The sequence below is a fragment of the Atta colombica genome, unplaced genomic scaffold (assembly GCF_001594045.1).
Source record: "Atta colombica isolate Treedump-2 unplaced genomic scaffold, Acol1.0 scaffold233, whole genome shotgun sequence".
Taxonomy (NCBI): domain Eukaryota; kingdom Metazoa; phylum Arthropoda; class Insecta; order Hymenoptera; family Formicidae; genus Atta; species Atta colombica.
Genome location: NW_017259331.1, coordinates 550128 through 559019, shown reverse-complemented (window position 1 = coordinate 559019; position 8892 = coordinate 550128). Strand labels below are relative to the sequence as shown.

Below are 8892 nucleotides of genomic sequence, written 5' to 3'. Positions count from 1 at the left end.
AGAGAGAGAGAGAGAGAGAGAGAGAGAGAGAGAGAGAGAGAGAGAGAGAATGTATGTAATTGACTGGAACTTCTACTTAGTTCTTATATTTCAGACTGTTCTAAATATAGTCTTAAAATGTTATAAACCAATCGCCAACCGTATTAGCATCTTAAAGCTACTTAAGATTATTTATGGTTATTATTTTAAAATAAAAATGGGTTATCAGATTTTGTCTCTCAGAAAGAGTTGGAATTATACTTTTCAGCTTTTGTTCGTATGCAGAGAAATAATTAAAATTTCAGTGTAAAATAATATTTTTTAACTTTTTTTTAATTAATAAAAAATAACTAACATTATATTATATTTAAAAATTTTTTTAAATATATTTAAAAATTCATAAAATAAAAGATTTTGAAGAGATGTATCATTATTAACGGCAAAAATATTTTTTGCTGTTAAAAATTAGTAGTACTAGGTTAATGAATACAAAGTATTGCCAAAATCAATTATAACACAATTCATTGAATAAGAGGAAGTCGTATAATTCCCGTTGTGAGCTGGCGGGTGGTATTTGTTGCCGGGTCCGTCGTTAATTAACAGATGATATATCTACAAGGAATCGCGTTAGTTACTAATTGATATTGTTTGGAGCATTAAGTCTCATTCAGTTACCTATACCTAGATCATCCGTCCTCTACGATTATGATTTAATGTATGCATTATTCTATCTCTTCTGTTTCGCGCGAGAATTAATCTTCAATTATGTGAATGAAGCTTCAATTGCTCTTGTTATATAAGTGCATTGATGAAGTGAATCAAGATGCTTTTCTTGCACACAACTTATGTTGTCACAGTCCCAGAGAAATAACATTTATACCGTGTCCTTCGTAAATATAATTGAATTTCTATGTCATAATCTCGAGGAGTGCACAGGTCGAGAGTAACACAATTAATTACTAATACTAGTGAATAAATTTAGTGAATAAATATATATTATGATCGTATTCACGACAAATTTAAGAAATGGCTTGAGTTCATAACTGATAGAAATATTAATAGCAGTTTTAAGTAACTTTGAGAACACTTTATCATGTGCGAATACATAATAATTACTGAAAATGTCTTAAACGTCGTAATAACGTTAAAATGTAAATAATTATCCCGACAAATCTATCTTGTTATAATTTCAACGTAATAAATCACGTCTTATTAAAAATATCTCCAACTCTCATCTTATATACTAAATATATCTTCTGAAAATAAAAAGGAAATATATTGTATTTTCTAGAAATAGAGGAAATGTACTTTCTGGACACTATTGCGAGAAGAAATAATTTCTCGAAAGAATTTTATTTATAAAATGAAATTCTTTCATGAAATTAAGGTGCGTTCTACAAATTACTCCTATTTGTATAATTATTGGGTTGTCCGGAAAGTTCGTACCGATTTTGAAGGAAAATTGAAACGCAGAAGATTTAAATTTTAGTATACATTTATTAAATTATATAGGTCGGCACGAACTTTCCGGACTACCCAATACAATTATATATAATTTTATACAATTTTATATAATTATACATAAAATTTTTTTTCCTTGTAATTATATGAATAGAAGTAATTAAAATATTTTTTCATTTAATAGGAAAGTAATAAGACTTTTTTCAAGATTAAATTTCGTCCTATAAAATATAAACGATTGAAGATACGAGATGTCTCACGAGTACACAGTGTCTCACAATTACGAAACTAAATTAACACTAACCCTCCTCATGTTTAACGCGAGAGCGTCGTATCGCAGCTAAAAAAAGATTATAGAAATACTGATTCGTAGCACGTGACAACGGAAATAGGATGCCATGTAACATGTTAGCAAACGCAGTAAAAGTCTATCATAAAGTCCTTTATACTCACGCGAGTCCCACTTTGCTCATAGTACAACGGATCATCGTAAAACCGATATCCTCTTATTGTAAAGGTACCATTAGATAAAATTACGATTTCCTTTTAGAATGGTTTTGCATCACGAGAAACAAAGATTACATTTGATTTGATTGTGAGATAAAATAAAAAAGGCTACGCACACTAAAGAAATACAAAATTTTTAATAAATATTTTTAATAAATAATTTGTTTAAATAATTCTAAGTAAATATTTACTATGTAAAAATGTAAATATGTATCTATATAATACAAAAACTATTATTTAACAATCTTTTTTTTTATTGAGTAAAAATTTATTTACTGTAAATAAAATGTTTATTTAGTACTATTCAAAGAAATATGCAGTGGCGGTGACTTGTCGATTTATCATGTGTGGAGTTGGACAACTTGATCGTGGGAGGAGAGCAAACAATTTCCAGAACTTATTTAATCTTCATATTAAAATCTCTTTATAAACGTACAAAATGATAAGCAAATTATAAGCATATTATAAATTATATATTTTATAAATATACTTATACAGTTTAATTTGAAATATACTTAAATTCATAAAACAAAATTTAATGAAAAAATTTAATAAATTTAATCTCGCAGAGCAAACGTTGAACGTCGAATTTTATTTTTTATAATGATGATTTTATAACTCATCCATAAGTGCATCAATATCTAAAGTTTCAACAATCTCGGAGTGCATATGCAATATAGCTGCTGAATTCAACCGAATTTGTTGCATCGTAGAACGCAAATATGTTTTTAACCTTCTCAGTGCAGAAAAAGAACGTTCTGCAGTATGACGTCACCGGCATTGTTAATAGTATTTGAATTTTTAGTTTAACACTTGTTATTTTCAAATTATTCATGAAGAATTTTTCAGAATTATTTATGTAGAATTCTACACATAAAAAATTCTGATGTGTGGATACTCCATGCATATCCCATAAAAATTGCCGCTTATGAAAATATATATTAAGATTTAGTAAATTTTTTCAGTGTGGATTAATTAAAAACATGATGCGTATTGGTCACTGGGAACTGCAATTTGATACACGCTATATACAAATCGGTCATTATCGGTCACATTTAAATATGTTGTACTGAATTATATGTTATGCTGAATTTAAATATGTTATACTGAAGATGGTCAAAATGTTAGCTAAAACATTCTTTCTTCGTTTCATCTTTTGATTCTTAAATTTGTGATATAATAATTAATAAGTGATTAATATATTTGTGATATATAATAATTATATATCATTTACCGTGCCGATTCCTTAGAGCCTAATTATTATCATTTTTCTTTTTTAATTATCTAATGAAAATTTTGTTTGTCTATTACGTTAAAATAAAAAAACTACAATCGATACTTTTATAATTGATACTCTTTCTACGAGTTAATACTTATTCACTTTGACATTTTGATCAGATTATGTAATTGATATACATTGATATAAATTCTCTGGGTTCGATGTGAACCGTTTGTAATGCAATTCTTCTCCTATGCTCTTTTCAAAATATTTAAAAAAAAAATCTTTTCACGCAATAAACGTTTTTGATTTAAATATTCAGAGACCTTTTTGCAACAAAACAGTTAAAAATAGAAATTAATTTTTTTCAGTACTTGATTAATGTATCTTTAACAATATTTATGAAATTCTGAATAATTTAGTTTCTGCGAAATTTTGCAATATAATTTTGCGTTTTCGATAATGATTCTAAGAGATTATATTAGTCTCAAATTATAGGAATATCCTGTCGATTAACATATTAAAATAAAAGAGCAAACCATGGTGTAACACTATCAGTCATTGTTAATTGGTTTACTTCATCAAGTGTCGTCTCGCAATTAATATACGCCGATACATTAATAAAGGTGTGCCTTTATTTTATAAGGTGACACATATGACACATACAGTATACCGGAATTATGACTAACATTGATTAATTTTTTTCACGAAGATATAATGAAAACAATTTATCCTAAAAAAATCTAAATGGATATGTTTAAAAGATTTAAAGAAGAATTAAAAATTTCAAGAATAAAGAAGCGAATAATATAATTGTAAAATTAAAACTTGATAAATTTATTGACAATTTTAAACTCTATATAGGTATTTACATGATGATTATTAATTATTACTCAATTAATGCAATTTAATAAAAGTCGAATAATTACTTTTTTTCCGATCTTTTAAATAATCTTCTTTAGCTATTATTTCTTGATTGTTGGTTTTTAAATTCTTCATGTTTTCAAGTGACAGCGAAACGTTTTTTCTCACTAAAGTTCTATAAATGAGTCCCTTGAGCACGAGAAAAACTGACGTATTTCTCACTTATCACTTAATATAATGTTGTTTTATGCAAAGAAGCATCGCGACACTAGTGCATACTTTACTGACGGCAAATATGGTCGTATTTGCCTATTTGAAAATTATTACTTGCTCTTTTGCTTGTACTTTTATTATGGAAAATTATTGAAATATTATTATAATATTAAATAATTTATTTAGTATTTAATAATATTAAATAGTTTTTAAAATTTTCTTCGCAGTTTTAGAAAATATCTTGACACTTTATGATGTACAAAAAAAAAATGAACATAGATATAATATTAGGAAATGTAAAAATTGAAATTATTAATTATATTTTTGAATGATATAAACTAATATTTTTCTCAAATTCTGTATGTACGTGAAAAAGATATGTTTCCTCTGTCTGTTAAAAAATTTTTGATTGGGAATCGATTATTATCAATCATCGTGAGAACATTTGCACGATCGTCGAATCGATCTTCATGTAGGCGAATCGAAACTTTCAGTGACGCGTGTTCGCGACTATATGCTTCTTGCAAGTTCTTGTAGTTGGCTTCACAAGAAAATATCTCTTTTACAGCGCACTTCGAATCGATTCTTTCAGACTGACGTAAAAGGTTTAACTTTTTCACATACGTATACATAAATGCATAGGAAAATTAATCCTTTCCTTCTTTTAAAAAAGTATAGCGTCAAACTTAGAAATACATTAACAGTGAAATTTATTTTCAGATTATATTCAGATTTTATTATTCAGATTATATTTTATTGATAAATAATAGTAATATTTGTAGTAATAGTATTAAAGGTAATTCTTTAATTTTAATTAGTTAATTTTAATTAAATTTTAATTTTTTTTAGTCATAATTTTAATTTAATTTTAATTCACGTCTCGTTGTGAAAGATATCAAATCTCAAGTTTTGCAAAGAATCTAATTAAAAATGAAATGTAGGTATATAATGCGACAAGAACTTCTTATTATCGATAAAGTCCTTCTTTTACGCCATATGGTTTTGCATTTGCCATTGTTTCTTATCCGTGTTGAAAACAAAAAAATCCTATTTTTCTTTCTGTTCTGTTCTTTTCACGGAAACTCATTTATGCCTTCATTAAATATGTGCGTTTAAAACTCGATAATAATTACCAACATTTATTGCAAACATTGTTGAAACGTACCTTTATTCGCAATTAAAGTTCGTTTTAAATGATCTACGAGTCAAAATTTGAAATAAATTTTATTCATAATTTTATAAAAAACCGCGTATAAAATATAAAACACTCAAAAAATCAGAAATATATATTTACACATTAAAGAACACATATTAAAATACATGATATGTGAAATTATAAAAAGAACTTCTATCCTGAATTTTTTGCGAGATCTGAGAAAATGAATTTTAAAAACCAAATTATTTTACCAATCTATTTAAAATATTAGAAATACACATACAATATTTATTCAAATACATATATACATATATATATGTATATATATATATATAAAATTACACGATATATATGAAATTGCATATAGAATTCTATCTTAAAAACTAATGAAAATATCAAAAATGAACTTTGTAAAGAATGGAGCTTAACAATATTAAACAGCAAATATTATATATGGTATGTGAAGCATAAGAAGAATTCTGTCCTGAATTTTTTGCGACATCTAAAGTGGAGGCTTTAGAGATCAAAGCAGAATTCAATGATACAAAATCGAGCAAAAGAGAAACTAAAATTGATACATTTTACCTATAAAATATTTGTTCTTTTGTATCGCGTCTTTTGAATATTCTGAAAATATTCTGACAATGAAAATAAAAATTTGCGACCACGCTTTCAATCGTGTTTCCTAAAGTAATTTTTGCGCTTTATATATTAATATCAAAATGCTTACAAGTATCTTCTTTTAGCTCAATGCAATGCGTTTTCATATTTAAACAGCCTTCTCGTTAGAAATCGCTGTTTGCATTACGGCGATAATTTCGCGCTAGAAACTTGCTGTGGTGTTATTAACTTTTTAGTCACATATGCGCCCGGCGAAATTCTGAAATTCACACTATCGTGCAATAGGCACAAACTTAAACGAAGTTTTGAGAGATAATTTACTGAATTTACGCATCTCTATTTTAATATCCTTGAGCTCTATCCTTTTGGAATCCATTTTTGACATTCCATAATTCACATAAGTTTTTAAGATAGAATTTAATGTATAATAATTTCATATTTATCGTGTATATATTTGTGGTTTATATATACGTGTATGTATTTTTTAACAAATATTATACGTATAATATTTGATTCTTTAAATACTTTCTCATATTAAGGTAAATACACTAGTTAGTGAACTCAGTTATTGGACGAGATAATAAAAACTTTAAAAAATTATAATTTGAAATGGACCGAGAATAAATCTAATTAAACAAAAGAAATATTATTTTTTCGGTCGAAGCAGATAGATCCTAGTGAATATTTGAATATTCCCATATGAATTTAAATTTATAAAAATAGGATTTTTTTGTTATTTAGTTAGAAAAATTTTTAATTTTTCTAACTATTTTTTATATTTTTTTATATTTTTTATTAATAAACTTTTATGTATATCTCTAAATAAATTCGTCTTATTAAATTTTTAAACACAACGAATTTATTTAAAGTCGTACATATATTTTAAAAGCTCAATATTAAAAATTTTTATCATTTCATTCAATAATTGGGTCAAGTCCATTACATTAACTGTCCACCAATTACATTTATCTTATATAAAATATATAAAATCATAAATACAATTTTAAATTCGCAAACAAAAATTTCGAGCATATTCACAGCATATTTCATTATTGTCTTATGTCAATATTTGTTGACGGACATAAACTCTGTGCAAAATTCTTAGAATTAAAAAAAAGTAAACATACCTATGATGTGATACTGTGTAGTCATCGAGAGACACGTTTCAAGTATTAAGTGAACATTTTATATTTTTTAAGATAACTGTTTCATTTTTTTTTGGCCATTTTCTTTATTGATTGTTTCTCACGGAGATTTTTTTTACATTGAAATTTTTCACGCAAATATCGGCTTTGCCATTTTTCGGCGAATCAATCAGTGCGAATCTCGTACATCTGATCACTGTGAATGCATTGAAAACTTCGAAATTAAGACTATACATTCGTCGAAATTTAATATCTTATTTTAAATTTTTATTCTTCACACAATTTTGCTTCTGGTTACCGATTTAATACGTCGATCAACATATTAAAGTAGATATGTTTAAGCTGGACAAATTAAGGAGCTAATCTTCTTGAGCTTCTTGAATGTGATTGGTTGATGTATTTAGTCCAAAAGTAAAAACCAATCACGTTTAATCACTTAGTGAGTTACCCAGACAACATTAATGTCCGAAAAACGATAACTTAAAGAAGTCTTAAAAACATTTTTAAAAAGACGTCTTAAAGACATTTTTGTAAAAAAATCTTAAAGCCTTCTAAAAGATCATCTTTAATTTTTTTAACACATTTTACGTCGCAACTTTAGACTTTATTATGTTGTCTGGGTAGTTTTATTTTGTTGAACGCGTTTCTTAAATTCATTTTCACGTCGATGTGATGTCGTTGTGCTTCCTTTCCGTATTTTGGCTTTCCATAGTTTGGAATTACGATGAAATGGTAGTCAAAATGCTTGATATTCGTAAATATTATATACTTTCGAGAGCACGTAACGAGAATAAATGCGTCGCGGAAGCGAGAACGCAAAACATTGCGAGATGAAAAGTACTGGACGCGACAAATGTTAGTTACGATCGGAAAATACCACTCGGATCTTCTCGACAATCTTCGTCAGTCGTCGTCTTGATCGCGCGCGAAGTCAGCCACTCATCACCAGTTCAACGCTTGAATGATGCGTACTAATTGCCGTTGGCTGCGTCGCGAAATTTCTTTCGTTTTTCGGTTGATTGATTTATGACGCGGCAATAACTAGAGCATGTAACATTTGTATATACATCTGAGAACATGTAATGTTTGAAGCCTTTCAGCCTGTATAACGTACAACTTACTTGCCTTGTCTCCAAGAGACGGCAATAAATCATATGCCAAAGCTTACTTATGCGTTACTTACGTCTACAATTTAAAAGTCTCTAAGTAAGTGTTACGACAATTCTTGTGCTCAAACCCTATTCTAGTGAAAGAGAAATGACAATGAAATCGACATCGAATCGACGTCGATATATCAATCGATATATGGAAATCTATATGGATACGAATAGTAGGTAAACAAAAATAATGTCACTTTAATTTTATTAATACATTCAATAAAACATAATATTAATAACAATTTTCACATCCTATATTATTAACACATGTGCAAGAGTTGATACATTTAATACAAAAATTCTTACCTATGAAATGAAATGCCCTTTTTACTACTCTGTCCAAACCTAGGCACTTCATGTTGATGCTTTGTATATTTTACTGTTATGCGATTTTTTTTTAAAGTAATCTTTCAAATATAACCCCATACACGATGATCTTGACATATGCGTCTCACTAAAAAACACTAAACGTAAGTACGCATGAGCACCTGAAAGTTTCTGATTCGCTCTTATATTGACCAAATTAAAATAGCGCTGATCACTTGGTGCCACGATTTTCTATGCAACGGA

General features: G+C 27.5%; 1 protein-coding gene across 4 annotated transcripts in view; it reads right to left on the bottom strand.

The window, feature by feature from the left end:
* Positions 1-8892, bottom strand: part of LOC108688437 (parathyroid hormone/parathyroid hormone-related peptide receptor-like) — a 56383-nt gene that overhangs the window by 33719 nt on the left and 13772 nt on the right. The window contains exon 1 of one of the 4 annotated variants that reach the window (XM_018194698.1): positions 7148-7206. The exons of the other annotated variants lie outside the window; for them this stretch is intronic. The gene's annotated coding sequence lies outside the window, so the exon portion shown is untranslated. Of the gene's footprint in view, positions 1-7147; positions 7207-8892 lie in introns of those variants that run through there. 4 annotated transcript variants of the gene reach the window in all.